We start from the raw sequence: 16802 nt of genomic DNA, 5'->3' as shown, positions 1-16802 counted from the left end.
ATTCCTATGGCCATTTCCCTCAATAATAAGTATACCGCTTTGGATACTATTGTTGGGGATGACCTCCCAGGGGAAACCCACGGAGACCAGGTTACTGGTACTGAGGTCTGTGGTGCAGAAGAGGAAGAGGAGAGCAGTGGTGGTAGGGGACTCAACAGACAGGAGATTCTGTGGACGTGAACGCGACCCCCAAATGGTATATTCCCTCCCAGGGCCAGGGACATCTCGGATTGCATCCATAGACGTTTGGAGGGGGAGGCAGAGTAGCCAGGTGTTTTAGTACGTATTGGTACTGATAACATAGGAAGGAAAACCAAAGCAGTTCTGAGAAAAGAAGAGCTGGGTAAAAAGTGGAGAAGTAGGAGCTCCAGGGTAGTAATTTCTGGATTGCTGCCTGTGCCATGTGCCAAAGGGTAGAAACGGGGTAACTTGGCAGATTAATGCGTGCTGAGAAGCTGGTGGTTGGGTGGCAGGACTTGAGGTTCTTGGGTCAATAGGATCTCCTCTGGGGAAGGTGTGCTTTGTACAAAAGTGACAGGTTCCACCTGAACCCAAGGGGAACCAATATTCTCGCCGGCAAGTTGGTTAGAGCTATTGGGGAGGACTTAAACTAATTTGGCAGGTGGTGGAAACTGGAGGGAAGGGATTTGGGTTAGGAGGATGCAGTCAGACTGTCAGGAAGGGCAGACAGATGATGGGCCAAAATTGCAGCTAGTAGGGTGAGTATCAGTGCATTAGGGATACAGAATCCAAAAGGGTAGCAAATACAATACTCAAAGTGTTATATCTCAGTGCATGGAGTGTAAGAAATAAGGTGGATGATTTTGTTGCACTTTTATAGACTGTCGGGTATGATGCTATGGTCATCACTGAATCATGGCTGCAGAATGGTTGTAGTTGGGAGCGAGGCAGCTGAATGTCCAAGGTTACTCATTATTTTGGAGGGATAGCAGGGTAGGCAGAGGGGGTGGCATGGCTCTGCTGGTAAAGAATGGCATCAGGCTTTAGATGTTTCAGAAAGGACAGGGAGGGAGGCAAAAGAGTTGGGGGCATGGCACTGTTGATCAGGGATAGTGTCATGGCTGCAGAAAAGGAGGAAGTCATGGAGGGATTGTCTATGGAGTCTCTGTGGGTGGAAGTTAGAAACAGGAAGGGGTCAATAACTCTACTGGGTGTTTTTTATAGACCAACCCAATAGTAACAGGGACATCAAGCAGTAAATAAGGAGACAGATTCTGCAAAGGTGTAATAATAACAGGTTTGCTGTGGTGGGAGATTTTAATTTCCCAAATATTGTCTTTCTTTTCAAATCTTTTTATTATATATGTATAGGAAAAATAACATGAGTACATCGAAGTAACAACACTTACGATGCCTCGAAGAAAACCATCATCTTAAAGATTGAAAACAAAATTTTGTGATAACAAAAAAAACCTACTAAACAGGAAAGTGAGAAAAAAAAAGAGAACCCATTAGGTGTACAACCCCGGAGCCATGCGTCATACAAAAAGCTTCTAAAAATAAACATCAAACCACCAGCAAGAAAAGAAAATATACTAAAAGAATTTACAATTAGGTCGTGGAAAAATTATATCAATTAACTCAAATGATAATAACGAGCAAATGAGCCCCATCTTTTCTCAAAATCAAATAAAGGTTCAAAGGTTTGACTTCTAATTTTCTCCAAACTAAGACATAGCATCACTTGAGAGAACCATTGTGACAAAGTGGGAGCTGATGTATCCTTCCACTTCAACAAAATGGCCCTCCTAGCTATCAATGTAACAAATGCAATAACATGTTGGTCAGACACAAAAATACCATGGATAGTTTGAGGAACTATTCCAAAAAGCACAGTTAATTTATTAGGTTGTAAATTAATTTTAAGTGTTTTAGAAATTGTTGAGAAAACCGACTTCCAGAACTGTTCCAATACAGAACAAGACCAAAACATATGTGTCAGTGTAGCTATCTCAGTTTTACATCTATCACAATGACTATCAACATTAGGAAAGATTTTAGAAAGTCTCTCCTTTGTCAAATGATAATGATGTACAATTTTAAACTGAATCAATGAATGGCTAGCACAAATTGAAGAAGAGTTAACCAACTTCAATATCCGCATCCAATCCTCAGTCATAAAAGTCAAATTAAGTTCCTTTTCCCAATCCTGTTTAATCTTAGCTAAAGGACGCTTATCCCATTGTAATAGTACATTATAAATTCTTCCAATAGAACCCTTAATCAAAGGATTCATACTCATAATAGTATCTAACAGGTCAGCCTCCAATATGTAAGGGAAATTACTTAAATATTTTTGTAAAAAATATCTAACTTGAAGGTATTGCAGAAAGTGTGAGTATGAAAGAGAATATTTATCAATTAATTGTTCAAAGGACATCAATCTATCTTCTTTAAATAAATCCAAAAAAGAATTAATACCATTATTTTTCCAAAGTAAAAAAATTGGATCACTCAAAGAAGGCTTAAAAGAGTAATTTCGATAAATTAAACTACAAAGTTTAAATTTTTTAAGATTAAAAAAAGTTGCGGAACTGGAGCCAAATTTGTAAAGAATACTTAATCACAGGATATAGGTATAAATTAACGACTTTACCTAATTGCATAGGTAAAGGAGCCCCCAATAGCAAAGTTAAATAAAACTGTTTTACAACTTTTAGTTCCAGGTCTGCCCAAATTGGCCAATCACTCTTATCAACCCAGTATAACCAAAAAGACATATATCGCAGATTAACAGCCCAATAATACATTCTAAAATTAGGCAAAGCAAGACCTCCATCCTTTTTCAATTTTTGTAAATGACATTTACTAATTCTTGGTCTATTATTATTCCAAATAAAAGATAAAATAATAGAATCAATCCGATCAAAAAACTTCCTAGTCAAAAAAACAGGAATATTATGAAATAAATATAAAAATTTCAGTAGAATCGTCATTTTAACTATATGAATACGACCAACAAGTGAAAATGTAAGTGGACTCCAACTACTAAATAAATACTTCATAGAGTCTTCTAAGGGAACAAAATTAGCTTCATAAAGATCCTTATATTTTTTAGTAATTACAATACCTAAATATCTAAAAGAGTCTGAAACTTTAAAAGGAGTATTATCATATATAGAGACAGAATAATTTAAAGGAAACAATTCACTTTTACTAAAATTAATTTTATATCCTGAAAAACCTCCGAATTCATTAAATAATTTTAGCAGGGCAGGAATGGATTGGTCGGGTTAGATATATAAACTAATAAATTATCAGCATAAAGAGAGACCTTATGCATGGTCTCATTCACTAATATCCCATGGATATTTTTAGCCTCACGAAGAGCAATAGCAAGAGGTTCTAATATTAAATTAAACAACAAAGGACTTAATGGACAGCCTTGCCTTGTCCCCCGTGAAAGCTGAAAAAAGGAGACCTACAATTGTTAGTAACAACAGTAGCAATAGGGGCTTTATATATCATTTTAATCCAATTATTAAAATTAACACAAAAGCCAAATTTCTCTAAAACATTGAATAAATATTTCCATTCGACTCGGTCGAACGCTTTTTCAGCATCCAAAGATACAACACATTGTGGAATTTTAGAAGAGGATGAATATATAATGTTAAATAGTCTCCGAACATTTGAAAAGGAATAGCGACCCTTTATAAAGCCTGTTTGATCTTTACAAATAATTTTACCCAAAATATTCTCCAACCGATTGGCCATTATCTTTGACAAAATCTTAGCGTCAACATTCAGTAATGAAATAGGTCTATATGAAGCACAGTCAGTAGGATCTTTATCTTTTTTAAGAATTAAAGAAATAAAGGCCTCATAAAAAGTAGAGGGTAAGTCAACTTTCACAAAAGAATCCTTAAACATTTCCAATATATACAGAGAGAGCAACTTTCCAATTTTTTTTATAAAACTCTACGGGATAGCCATCAAGTCCTGGGAACTTACCAGATTGCATTGAAAAAAAAGCTTTATGAATTTCGGCTTCAGTAACTTGAGCATCGAGAATCTTTTGATCCTCAGCCGAGATTTTAGGAAAAACAATCTTTCGTAAAAAAACATTCGTTTTAGAGGAATCTAACGGACATTGAGATTTATATAGCTCAGCATAAAAATCTTGAAAAATCTTATTAATTTGTTCATATTTCTGAGCTAAGGTACCATCTTTCCTACGAATTTTCATGATTTGCCTTTTTGCTGCAGCCATTTTTAATTGAGATGCAAGTAGCTTATTATTTTTATCTCCAGACATATAAAATTGGCTCTTTAACTTAAGCAAATAACCTTCAATGGGATGAGTTAATAACAGGTTATATTGTGATTGAAGTTCCACCCTTTGTTTAAGTAAATCAATATTGGGGGAAATTGCATAAATATTATCTAAATCTTTAATTTGTTTTGAAATTCTATCTAATTCTGCTTTAGTTTGTTTTTTAAGTTTAGCTGAATAAGAAATAATCTGACCATAGAAAAATGCTTTAAATGTATCCCATATAACTAATTTAGACATACCCCCTGTATCATTAAAAAGAAAAATTCTTTTATCTGGGTTTCAATAAAAGTGACAAAGTCAGAGTTTTGCAATAATGTCTGAGACATGCGCCAAGGTGGGCAGGCAAGAATGACATCATCAAATTCTTTCTTTCTTTTTCAATCTTTTTATTAATTTCAAAATATAGAAACAAAACATAGCAATAATACAGATAATATGAGATGCATTGTTACATTTAAAAAAGAGTAATTGCAAAACCAAATAGTAGAAATTACCAAAACTCCCATACATGTAGAACTGATCATGGATAATATAAAGCAAAAAAAAAGAAAAAGAGAAAAAAAAACCCATCCCAAAAGAAAAAAAAACAACTAAACTAAACTAAAAGACTTGGGCAAAACTAACAACTTAAAAATGGAAAAGAAGAAAACCTCAGCGTCGACGATTCCATTCCCCTCCAATCATCAAATTCAAAAGACAAACTCAGAGGCGCATGATCAGATATAGCAATAGCGTCGTATTCGCAGGTTTTAACACTAGGCAAGAAGCAGGGATCGATTATAATATCATCGATCCTCGAATATTTTTTATAAACGTGTGAGAAGAAAGAATATTCTCTATTATCGGGATGAAGATACCTCCACAAATCAATCAACCCAAAATCACTCAAAAAGGGATTAATAAATGACGCGGATCGATTTGGAAGTCGCTGATTGGTTGAGCTCTTATCAATTATAGGATTTATAATCTTATCAATTTATAGAATTGGTTAATAATTTTAAAAGTCTTCTTTCGTTTAATAGGATGATTCCAACCAAGTACATTCCAACTTATTAATCCATTTGAACAGCATACTATAATTTCATTCTACTTTATACATGCACAAAGCACATACCAATGCAGGATGATCAAAGATGGTGGTGATGAAGAATACAACCAAATAGAAAACACGCATGCTCCAGAACCACCCAATGGGAAAAAACGAACTCTAAACCCCCCCACCCACACCCAGAAACCCGAAAAAGGCAAGCGATCTACGATAGAATTCAAAGCTGCTGACTGCTCTGTCTGTGTTTTCTTCCCTCCCCCCAGTTAGTAAAAAAGTAGAGTGATCCTGTGAGAAAGACAGTAAAGTCTCAGCAAAACAAGGTATTTACATTCCATCGACTGATAAGAAAGAACCAAAATAATGTTATCTCTTAGAGAGAAAAACCAGCGCCATGTTTAAGTTTAATATTAATTCCCTAAAAAAGCTTTAAATTCAGTTATAAAATGTTATAATAAAACAGAAAAATATATAAAAAGCCCTATTAGTAGGAAAAACTACCAATTAGTTACTAAGTATTAAAGGAACAAATCGCCTTATCTTCTTCCCTCAGTCATAAAATGTCCAGGGATCATTTGAGCAGAGATACTTAAATCTTTCCAAAGGAAAACCAATAATGTGCAATAAAGAACAACTCCTCGTGTTCTTTAATTAGTCTCTCGATGAAATATACAAGTGACCTTCATAAATCTTCTTTCCAAACTGCGAATAATATAGAAATAGCCAAACAGCCTTTCAGACAGATCATTCAACAGCAGCGTCGGTGACAGCGGCAGGCAAAGCCTGAACAAAATCCAGTGCAGCTTTTGGATCAAAAAATAGTACGAGGAGATTTAGGAGGGAAAATTTTAAGTCTTGTCGGATACCTCAGAGACGGCAAAAGATCCTTATCATATGCTTGTTTCGTTACAGGGCAAATTTTTTTCTTTGTTCCATTATCTCTCTTGGATAATCTTCATAGAAGCGGAGCTCAGATTCCATAAATCTAAAAACTCTCTGTTTTCTTGCCTGTCATATTATTTGATCTTTAATTTTAAAGTGATGAAAGCAAACAAGAACAGATCTTGGTTTACTAGAGTCCTTCGATTTCGAGATAAACGCCCTGTGTGCCCTTTCTATAGCAGGCGGCTTTGATAGAATGGTAGGAAATAAAGTGTGGAAAAGCTTACCAAGGTAAGCCGTTAGATCTGCATCTTCAGCTCCTTCCTGCGGCCCAACAATTCTTATATTCCTTCGTCGAGACCTAGTTTCCAGGTCTATAATCTAATTTTGATATCTTTCCAAACGAGTTGTAGCTTCAGACAGCTTTTGCTTAGTTACCTTCAATTCCTCTTCGTGTGAAATAACTTGAGTTTCCAGGTCTTTAAGTTTTCCCAGAAATGACTTCATTTCATTTCTATTCTTTTCCAGTTGGTCTTTAATTGATCCATTCTGATCCTTAATTGAATTCAGTGTCCGAGCGATATCTTCAGCCCATGATGACATTTCATCAGATCCTTCCTTTTGCACCTTTCCTTTCCCATTACCTTTATCACTAGGTTCAGGTAAATTCTTCCTACTTCTTGTAGACCTAGACATATTGATCACCCTCAAGAATCAACAAGTAAAAATGTTAAATTCAAAGCTTAAACCGGGGGAAAGAAAGAAAACTAAGAGCAGCAGAAGAATACTGCTACTCCATTTGCAGACAGGGGCTGTCCTCCTAATTTCCCAAATATTGATTGGCATCTCCCCGGAGTGAGGGGTTTAGATGGGGTGGAGTTTGTTAGGTATGTTCAGGAAGGTTTCTTGACAAATGTAGATAAACCTACAAGAGGGGAGGCTGTAATTGATCTGATATTGGGAAATGAACCTGGTCAGGTGTCAGGTCTCTCAGTGGGAGAGCATTTTGCAGATAGTGATCACAATTCTGTCTCTTTCACCAAAGCATTGGAGAGGGATAGGAACAGACAAGTTAGGAAAGTGTTTAATTGGAGTAAGGCTATCAGGCTGGAATTTGAAAGCATAAATTGGAAGCAGATGTTCTCAGGGAAATGTAAGGAAGAAATGTGGCAAATCTTCAGGAGATATTTGCGTGGGGTTTTGCATAGACAGGGAAAAGATGGTAGGGTACAGGAAACATAGTGTACAAAGGCTGTTGTAAATCTAGTCAAGAGCTTATGAAAGGTTCAAAAAACTAGGTAATGATAGAGATCTAGAGGATTATAAGGCTAGCAGGAAGAAGTTTAAGAATGAAATTAGGAGAGCCAGAAGGGGCCATGAGAAGCCCTTGGCGGACAGGATTAAGGAAAACCCCAAGGCATTCTACAAGTATGTGAAGAGCAAGAGGATAAGACGTGAGAGAATAGGACCAATCAAGTGTGATAGTGGAAAAGTGTGTATGGAACCGGAGGAGATAACAGAGGTACTTAATGAATACTTTGCTTCAGTATTCACAACGGAAAGGATCTTGGTGATTGTAGGGATGACTTACAGTGGACTGAAAAGCTTGAGCATGTAGATATTAAGGAAGAGGATGTGCTGGAGCTCTTGGAAAGCATCAAGTTGGGTAAGTCACCGGGACTGGACGGGACATACCCCAGGCTACTGTGGGAGGCAAGGGAGGAGATTGCTGAGCCTCTGGCAATGATCTTCGCATCATCAATGAGGACAGGAGATGTTCTGGAGGATTGGAGGGTTGCGGATGTTGTTCCCTTAATCAAGAAAGGGAGTAGAGATAGCCCAGGAAATTATAGGCCAGTGAGTCTTACTTCAGTGGCTGGTAAGTTGACTAAGAAGGTCCTGAGAGGCAGGATTTATGAACATTTAGAGAGGCATAATATGATTAGGAATAGTCAGCATGGCTTTGTCAAAGGCAGGTCATGCCTTACGAAACTGATTGAATTTTTTGAGGATGTGACTGAACATACTGATGTAGGTGTGGGTGTATATGGATTTCAGCAAGGCACTGATAAGATATCCCATGCAAGGCTTATTGAGAAAGTAAGGAGGCATGGGATCCAAGGGGACATTGCTTTGTGGATCCAGAACTGGCTTGCCCACAGAAGGCAAAGAGTGGTTGTAGATGGGTCATATTCTGCATGAAGGCTGGTGACCAGTGGTGTGCCTCAGGGATCTGTTCTGGGACCCCTACTCTTTGTGATGTTTATAAATGACCTGGATGAGGAAGTGGAGGGATGGGTTAGTAAATTTGCTGATGACACAAAGGTTGGGGGTGTTGTGGATAGTGTGCAGGGCTGTCAGAGGTTACAGCAAGACATCGATAGGATGCAAAACTGGGCTGAGAGGTGGCAGATGGAGTTCAACCCAGGTAAGTGTGAGGTGGTTCATTTTGGTAGGTCAGGTATGATGGCAGAATATAGTATTAATGGTAAGGCTCTTGGCAATGTGGAGGATCAGAGGGATCTTGGGGTCCAAGTTCATAGGACACTCAGAGCTGCTACATAGGTTGACTCTGTGGTTAAGAAGGCATACTGTGCATTGGCCTTCATCAATCGTGGGATTGAGTTTAAGAGCTGAGAGGTAATGTTACAGCTATATGCAAGTTGCAGCTGTTTGTAGCCCAGATATTGAACTTTTTGCTGTTGGACTCCGGCCATATTATTTGCCAAGGGAAATCTCACATGCAATTGTGGTTGTTGTGTACATCCCTCCCTCTGCCAATCCGATGTCAGCATGTAACATCATTTACACCGTTGGACACTGGAGTACATTCAGCCAGAGACTCATTCCACCAGATGCAACACAGAGTGTCATAGGAAGTCATTCCTGCCTGTGGCCATCAAACTTTACAACTCCTCCCTTGGAGGGTCAGACACCCTGAGCAAATGGACTGGTCCTGGACTTAATTCCGTCTGGCATGGTTTACATATTATTATTTGATTGTTTGTGGTTTTGATTTGCTATGTTTGTACTCTGTTCTTGGTTGGTGCAACTGTAATGAAACCTAATTTCCCTCAGGATCAATGAAGTCTGTCTGTCTGTCTGTCTGTCTGTCTGTCTGTCTGTCTGTCTGTCTGTCTATCTGTCTATCTATCTATCTATCTATCTATCTATCTATCTATCTATCTATCTATCTATCTATCTATCTATCTATCTATCTATCTATCTATCTATCTATGACCCTGGTCAGACCCCACTTGGAGTACTGTGCTCAGTTCCTGTCGCCTCACTACGGGAAGGATGTGGAAACCATAGAAAGGGTGCAGAGGAGATTTATACGAGGATGTTGGGGAGCATGCCTTATGAAAATAGGGTTAAGTTTTTTATGCAGTGAGTGGTGAGTGTGTGAAATGGGCTGGTGGTGGTGGAGGCAGAAACGATAGGGTCTTTTATGAAGACACATTAAAAAAATGCTGGTGAACGCAGCAGGCCAGGCAGCATCTATAGGAAGAGGTAAGTCGACCTTTTGGGCCGAGACCCTTTGTCAGGACTAACAAAGTTCTTAGTTCTTGTTAGTCCTGAGAAAGGGTCTCAGCCCAAAACCGGCATTTTTTTATGTGTGTTCTTGAATTTCCAGCATGTGCAGATTTCCTCGTGTTAGGGTCTTTTAAGAGATTCCTGGATAAGTACGTGGAGCTTAGAAAAATAGAGGGTTATGAGTAAGCCTAGGTAGTTCTATGGTAGGGACATGTTCGGCACAGCTTTGTGGGCTGAAGGGTCTGTATTGTGCTGTAGGTTTTCTACGTTTCTATGTTTCAAATCAGTAGAAAGATGTGACATAGGGTCAGAAGATGCTAAATCCTTGTGGGTTGTGTTAAGAAACTGCGAGGGCAAAAGAGTGCTGATGGCATTAATGACCTCCCAACAGTAGCTGGGATGTGGACCACAGATTGCAATGGGAAGTAGAAAAGGTGTGTCTAAAGGACAATACTATGATAGTCATGGGAGATTTCAACATGCAGGTCGATTGGGAAAATCAGGTTGGTAATGGATCTCAAGAGATTGAGTTTGTGGAATGCCCACGAGATGGCTTTTTAGAGCAGTTTGTCATTGAGCCTACTAGGGGATCAGCTATACTGGATTGGGTGTTATGAAATGAACCGGAGATGAGGGAATTTAAGGTAAAAGAACCCTTAGAAGGCAGTGATAACAATATGATTGAGTTCATATAGGGATAGGGAGAAAGTAAAGTCTCAAGTAGCAGTATTTCAAAGGAGTAAAGGAAATTACAGTGGTATGAGAGAGGTGTTGGCCAAAGTAAATTGGAAGGAGATGCTGGCAGGGATGACAGCAGAGCAGCAAAGGTGTGGGTTTCTGGGAAAAATGAGGAAGGTGTAGGATAGATGTATTCCAAAAACAAAGAAATACTCAACTGGCAAAATAGTACAACCGTGGCTGACAATGAAAGTCAAAGCTATTGGAAAAGCAAAAGAGAAGACATACAACAAAGCAAATATTAGCAGGAAGATAAAGGATTGGGAAGTTTTTTAAAACCTACAGAGAGCAACTAAAAATCATTCGGAGGGAAAGGATGAAATATGAAAGCAAGCCTGCAAACAATATCAAAGTGGATAGTAAAAGCTTTTTCAAGTATGTAAAAAATAAAAGAGAGATGAGAGTGGGTACTGGACTGCTAGAAAATGAGGCTGGAGAAATAGCAGGGGACAAGGAGTAAATGAGTATTTTGCACTGTGGAAGACACTAGCAGTGTGCCAGATGTTGAAGGGTGTGAGGGAAGAGAAGTGAGTGCAGTTACTATTACAAGGGAGAAGGTGCTCAAAAAGCTGAAAGACCTAAAAGTACGTAAGTTACCCGGACCAGATGAACTGCACCCTAGGGTTCTGAAAGAGGTAGCATTAGAGATTGTGGTGGCATTAGAAATGATCCTTCAAAAATCATTGGACTTTGGCGTGGTGCCAGAAGACTGGAAAATTGCAAATGTCAGTCTTTACGAAAGGAGGAAGGTAGCAGAAAGTAAATTATAGACCAGTTAGCCTGACCTCAGTGGCTGGGAAGATGTTGTTTTGAGTCAATTGCTTAGGATGCAGTTATGGAGTACTTGGTGACATAAGATAAGATAGGACAAAGTCAGCATGGTTTTCTTAAGGGAAAACCATGTTCTTTGAGAAGACTGCAAGTAGGATAGATAAACGGGATGCAGTGGATGTTGTACATTTGGATTTTCAGGAGACCTTTGACAAGGTGCCACACATGAGGCTGCTTACCAAATTAAGAGCCCATGGTATTACAAGCAAGTTACTGGCATGGTTAGAGCACTGGCTGATGAGCAGCATCCTTTCCTGGGTGGCTGCCAGTGGCTAGTGGTGTTCTGCAGGGTTGTTGGGACCACTTCATTTTATGCTGTATATCAATGATTTAGATGGAATAGATGGCTTTGTTGCCAAGTTTGCAGATGATACAATGATTGATGGAGGACATGGCAGCAAAGTTTATGGGGAGAATGCCAGGAGTTAAGGCTAAGGAGGGAAAAAAGGATCAGCCATGATTGAATGGTGGAGCATTCTTGATGGGCCAAATGGCCTAATTCTTATATCTTATGGAATACTGAGGCAGAGTTACCTCCCCTACCTCCTCTGACCACAGACACGTTTCCCCTTCTTCCCTCACTCTCATCACCCTCCAGTTCTTCACATATGTGTAGTGTCACGTGACCGGCAACAATGAATATAGAATTGAGTCAGGTTTTATAAAAACAAACAAACATTTATTAAAGCCTGCTCAAAAATAGTGAAATGTATTTAAAAGACTAACTTAACCGGAAGTTAACTGCTACACAGCAACTCTGGAACAGTTCTTAAAAGGGTAAATGCGAAAACAGTTCTTAAAGTGGTAAATTCGAACACAGTTCTTAGAATGGTAAATTCGAAAGTCCAGGAGATTTATACAGTCAATTAGGAGAGACTTTCCTGAAGTAAAGAATTCCTCGAAGACGTCACGCTACTGCTGATCCCAGTCAGAACCTGCCTTGTCCGCAGGATTCACGACGACAGAATTAAAATGGTTTAAAGGAACTGACCTTTTCCTCTGGAGAATAGACACTGCGCAATCTTTCCTGCTTTAACAGAGGATATCAGAGGATGCAGGTCACTTTTTCTTGAACGGAGATTCAATAAAGGTCGAAGCTCTCCAAAGTCACCAAACGATATCAGCTTTACTCGACTTGGCGAATTCCTGCACTTTGGCAAGGTCTTCACTCTCCGATACGAACTTACAATGGAAAGTAGAACTCCACTTCAATATGAAATTGCATCACGAGATTAATACGCAGCATAACGGAATAGCTGATGAATTAAATAACAAACTAAACTTAAAACTCAACTGGAAAAATGAACCGCGTCACACCAGGGGTCTCCCTTTATATACCTGGAGAGAACATGTCATCACGCGACCTCACATTGGTGGGAAAATTACATCATGTGAGCTCCACAAGACCATTACATTATGCTCATCGGATACTCAAATACATCATGGTCATAAGACAGTCACAAGATATCTATAAGGTATGTAACAGTAGAATGCATTGGGGTTTTCCTTAACCTGATTTGTCAGGGCCTTCTCATACCCCCTTTGTTACTCCTCTTCAGTCCATTCTTCAGCTCCTTCCTGGCTACTTTGTAACTCTCTGGAGCCCTATCTGATCTTGCTTCCTAAACCTTAAGTAATCTTCTTTCTTCCTCGTGAATAGATATTGCACAGTTCTTGTCAACTATGGTTCCTTCACTGTACCATCCTTTCCTTGCTTCGATGGAACAAAGTTATCCAGACCTTGTGCAAGTGCTCCATAAACAACCTCTATATATCTGTTGTTCATTTGCATGATTATATCCGTCCTCAAATTAAGATCCCAAGTTCCCGCCAAATATCATAATTCCACCTCCCTTGACTCCCCTCCCCCCCATTAAATACTTCACAACCCCATCTTCTCCTATCTCTCTCTAAGGCTATGATAAAGGTCAAGGAGTTGTGGTCACCATCTCTGAAAAGCTCACACAACCAGAGATTTGGCACCTGACCTGCTTCATTGCCCAGTACCAGATTCAGCATGGCCTCTCCTTTAGTCAGCCTGTGTACATACTGTGTCAGGAATTCTTCCTGAACAACTAATCTAAACCTTTTGCACTGAGGAGGTGCCAATCAATATTGGAAGTTGAAGTCACCCATGACAACAACCCTGTTTGCACATTTCCAAAATCAGTGGATTCCAGACAGCAGGCTTGGGTCACAAATGCAGTTTCCCTTTAAGAAAAAGGAAACTTGGAAAATGTGCTGGGCTACAAGTAGGATTGAAACATTGGGCCCTGAGGGCGCCACTCCTTACCATCCTGCTGGCTAACGGAGAGTCTCTGGAAAATAAAATTGAAGAGTTCAGAGCAAGATTGCAGTAGCAGAGGATACCAGGGTCTGCTGCGTACTTTGCTTCACAGAAGCATGGCTCACTGCCAGCAATGCAGCCCGGGGGCTTCACCTTCCACTGTATGGATGCAACAGCAAGGTCACTTATAGGTAGAGGAGGTGGAGGTCACTTCATGGTTGACCCATCATGGTGCCCAGATGTGGCAGTTCTGCCTCATCCCTGCTCCGCCCCCCCCCCCCCCCCGAACCTGGAACATCTAGCGGTCAAGTGTTGCCTATTTTATCTGCCAAGAGAGTTCTCCACTGTCTTCCTAGTAGTGGTGTACGTTTCAGCCTAGCAAATGTCAGGCAGGCACTGGAGGAGCTGTACACTGTAATCGGCAATCATCGAACAGCACACCCCCGTGACTTCCTGGTCATTGCAGTGGTTTTTAACAGTCCGGCTTCTGGCAAACTACCACCAAATTAACACCATGGAGCTAGAGGGGCCAACGCACAACAACTGTTACACCACAATCAAGAACATTCACTGTGCTCTCCCATGCCCACAATCTGGTAAGTCCGACCACTTGTACTTCTACTGCCAGGGTATAGGCAGAGACTGAGGACCGGAGTACCAGTGGTGAGAACCACAAAAGTATGGTCAGGAAGGTGGAGGAATACTTACAGGACTGCCTTAAATCAGTCAGTATTCAGGGATTCATCTGTGAACCTGAATGAATATGACTGATTTCATAAAGACCTGTGTGGGTGAGTGTGTGCCGTCTGGAACATAGAAACCATGAATGAACCATAAGATTCGGTCAGCTGAAGGCTAGATTTGTGGTGTTCAAGACCTGTGATCCAGAACTCCACAAGAAGTTGAATATGACCTAGGAAATCTATTTTAAGAGCAAAAGGAAATTCTGATTGAAGTTATAGATGGAATTAAAAGCACATCAGCTCTGGCAGGGTTTACAGGCCATTACTTCCTACAAGGAAGGTCCCTTTTTGATTTGGTCATGTGGAAAAACAGTAGAAATGGATGTTAAGGGTTTTCTGGCAGGGCCAAACCCTGTGGTTTTGAAGAGAGCTAGAAAGGATGAGTTGCGGGAAATTGTTGAGGAACTGGAACTTAAGACGGTAAAGAAGGGTTATGACTAAGGTAGAAATTCAGAGAAAAATAGTTGAATATTATACTTCATCGAAGTAATTTACTGAGGATGTGTTGAAAATATTCACGGAAGGTAAACCTACTAAGGCTGAGCTTCAGCTTCTGTTGGACAAATTAAAGATGGAGCATGAGTTGAAATTAAAACAGTTCAAGGCTGTGGAGGCAGAGGAACAGAGACAGTTCGAGAGGGAGATGTGGCAGCTGGGATCTCCAGTGTTGGACCCTGCTGATTTTTACAGCTCGAAAGAGCTTGTGTTGATTGAAGTATTTAAGAAGAGAGTTCCCAATGATGTAAAGGCAGACCTTGATGAAAAGGGTGCCGCTACCTTGCGGGGGTCTGCTAGATTAGCAGACAAACTTGTTTTAACCCACGAGGTTGAGTTTACTCCGGATGAGTTTCCCAGAGAGTAGCTGGGAAGGTCAGGGTAACCTTGAATTTGAAACTGGGACCAGTGATGAAGGCCGAGAAGAGGCAGCTGTCCCGATTGCCTGTGTTCAGGTTGTTGAAGTACCTGTGGATTCACAGGATACTGAACCTCATGTTGAGGCTTAGTTAAGGTCTGAGGTGTCTGACTCAGTTGAAAAGGAATGCAGTCCTTTTTGTGTCAGATGGTTTTGGTTCAGTGAATAAGAGGTTAACCTTGGTACCAGTGGAAATTGAGGATTCTCAGTCAGTTGTATTAGACAGTGTTCTAAAAGTTAGTGATGAGATGAAAATTAGTGAGGTAAATGTTACTGAAGATATTGAGGAAAGTGTTGTTTCTGAATTTTTGAATAAAGTACTTGTGAAGTTTGGATTTGTTTCGTGACCTTTGACCCTGCTTTCAGGACAATGGCCTGTTAAAGAAGTATGTGCCACTCTGTTGAATTTTAACATTTGGATGTAAACACCTTCAGGTTGGAGGCTACGCACACCTAAGGTCTGTCCGCCAGAGAAAGCAGGATCTCCCAGTGGCCACACATTTTAATTCCACGTCCCATTCCCATTCTGACATGTCTATCCACGGCCTCCTCTACTGTCAAGATGAAGCCACACTCAGGTTGGAGGAACAACACCTTATATTCCGTCTGGGTAGCCTCCAACCTGATAGCATGAACATTGACTTCTCTAACTTCCGCTAATGCCCCACCTCCCCCTTGTACCCCATCTGTTATTTATTTATATACACACATTCTTTCTCTCTCTCCTTTTTCTCCCTCTGTCCCTCTGACTATACCCCTTGCCCATCCTCTGGGTTCCCCCCCCTTGTCTTTCTCCCTAGGCCTCCTGTCCCATGATCCTCTCATATCCCTTTTGCCAATCACCTGTCCAGCTCTTGGCTCCATCCCTCCCCCTCCTGTCTTCTCCTATCATTTTGGATCTCCCCCTCCCCCTTCCACTTTCAAATCTCTTACTAACTCTTCCTTCAGTTAGTCCTGATGAAGGGTCTCGGCCCAAAACGTCGACTGTACCTCTTCCTAGAGATGCTGCCTGGCCTGCTGTGTCCACCAGCAACTTTGATGTGTGACGCTATTGATTGCTGACCTTGCTTGCAATGCCCTCATCCTGTGAATAAATCTGCCCAAACCACAATGGCTACTTTGTTATGATGCTTAATAAGAGAATGAAAAATGGAGACAAAACATGGTGTTCAAGCTGCTGAAACACCCTACTCTGCAACAGAAAATAACTGGGAACTCTTCATATTTCAGGTTCTGGATAGCTTTTGACTGCATTGGCAAAGTATTTTAAGATTTTTTTGCTGTTAGTTGATCATGTACTGCTTAGTGTGTGTGGCAACCATCTGGTATTAGTGCCCACATTTGAAATAAGTCTTGCTCACTTGGGCGTTTGTGATGTATTACTGGCAATGAAGACTTCTGTAAAAATGTCAACTGGTCTCTGGCTAGACATCGTTAGAAATATAATCACATAAAGCTAACTGACAGTGTTCAAAGTTAATAGTTTACATTTGTGAAGGATTTACAAAGTGTAAAATTAAACACTT

The sequence above is a fragment of the Mobula birostris genome, chromosome 24, assembly GCF_030028105.1.
Source record: "Mobula birostris isolate sMobBir1 chromosome 24, sMobBir1.hap1, whole genome shotgun sequence".
In the NCBI taxonomy this organism is placed as follows: Eukaryota; Metazoa; Chordata; class Chondrichthyes; order Myliobatiformes; family Myliobatidae; genus Mobula; species Mobula birostris.
Note: the sequence above shows the minus strand (reverse complement) of the source record.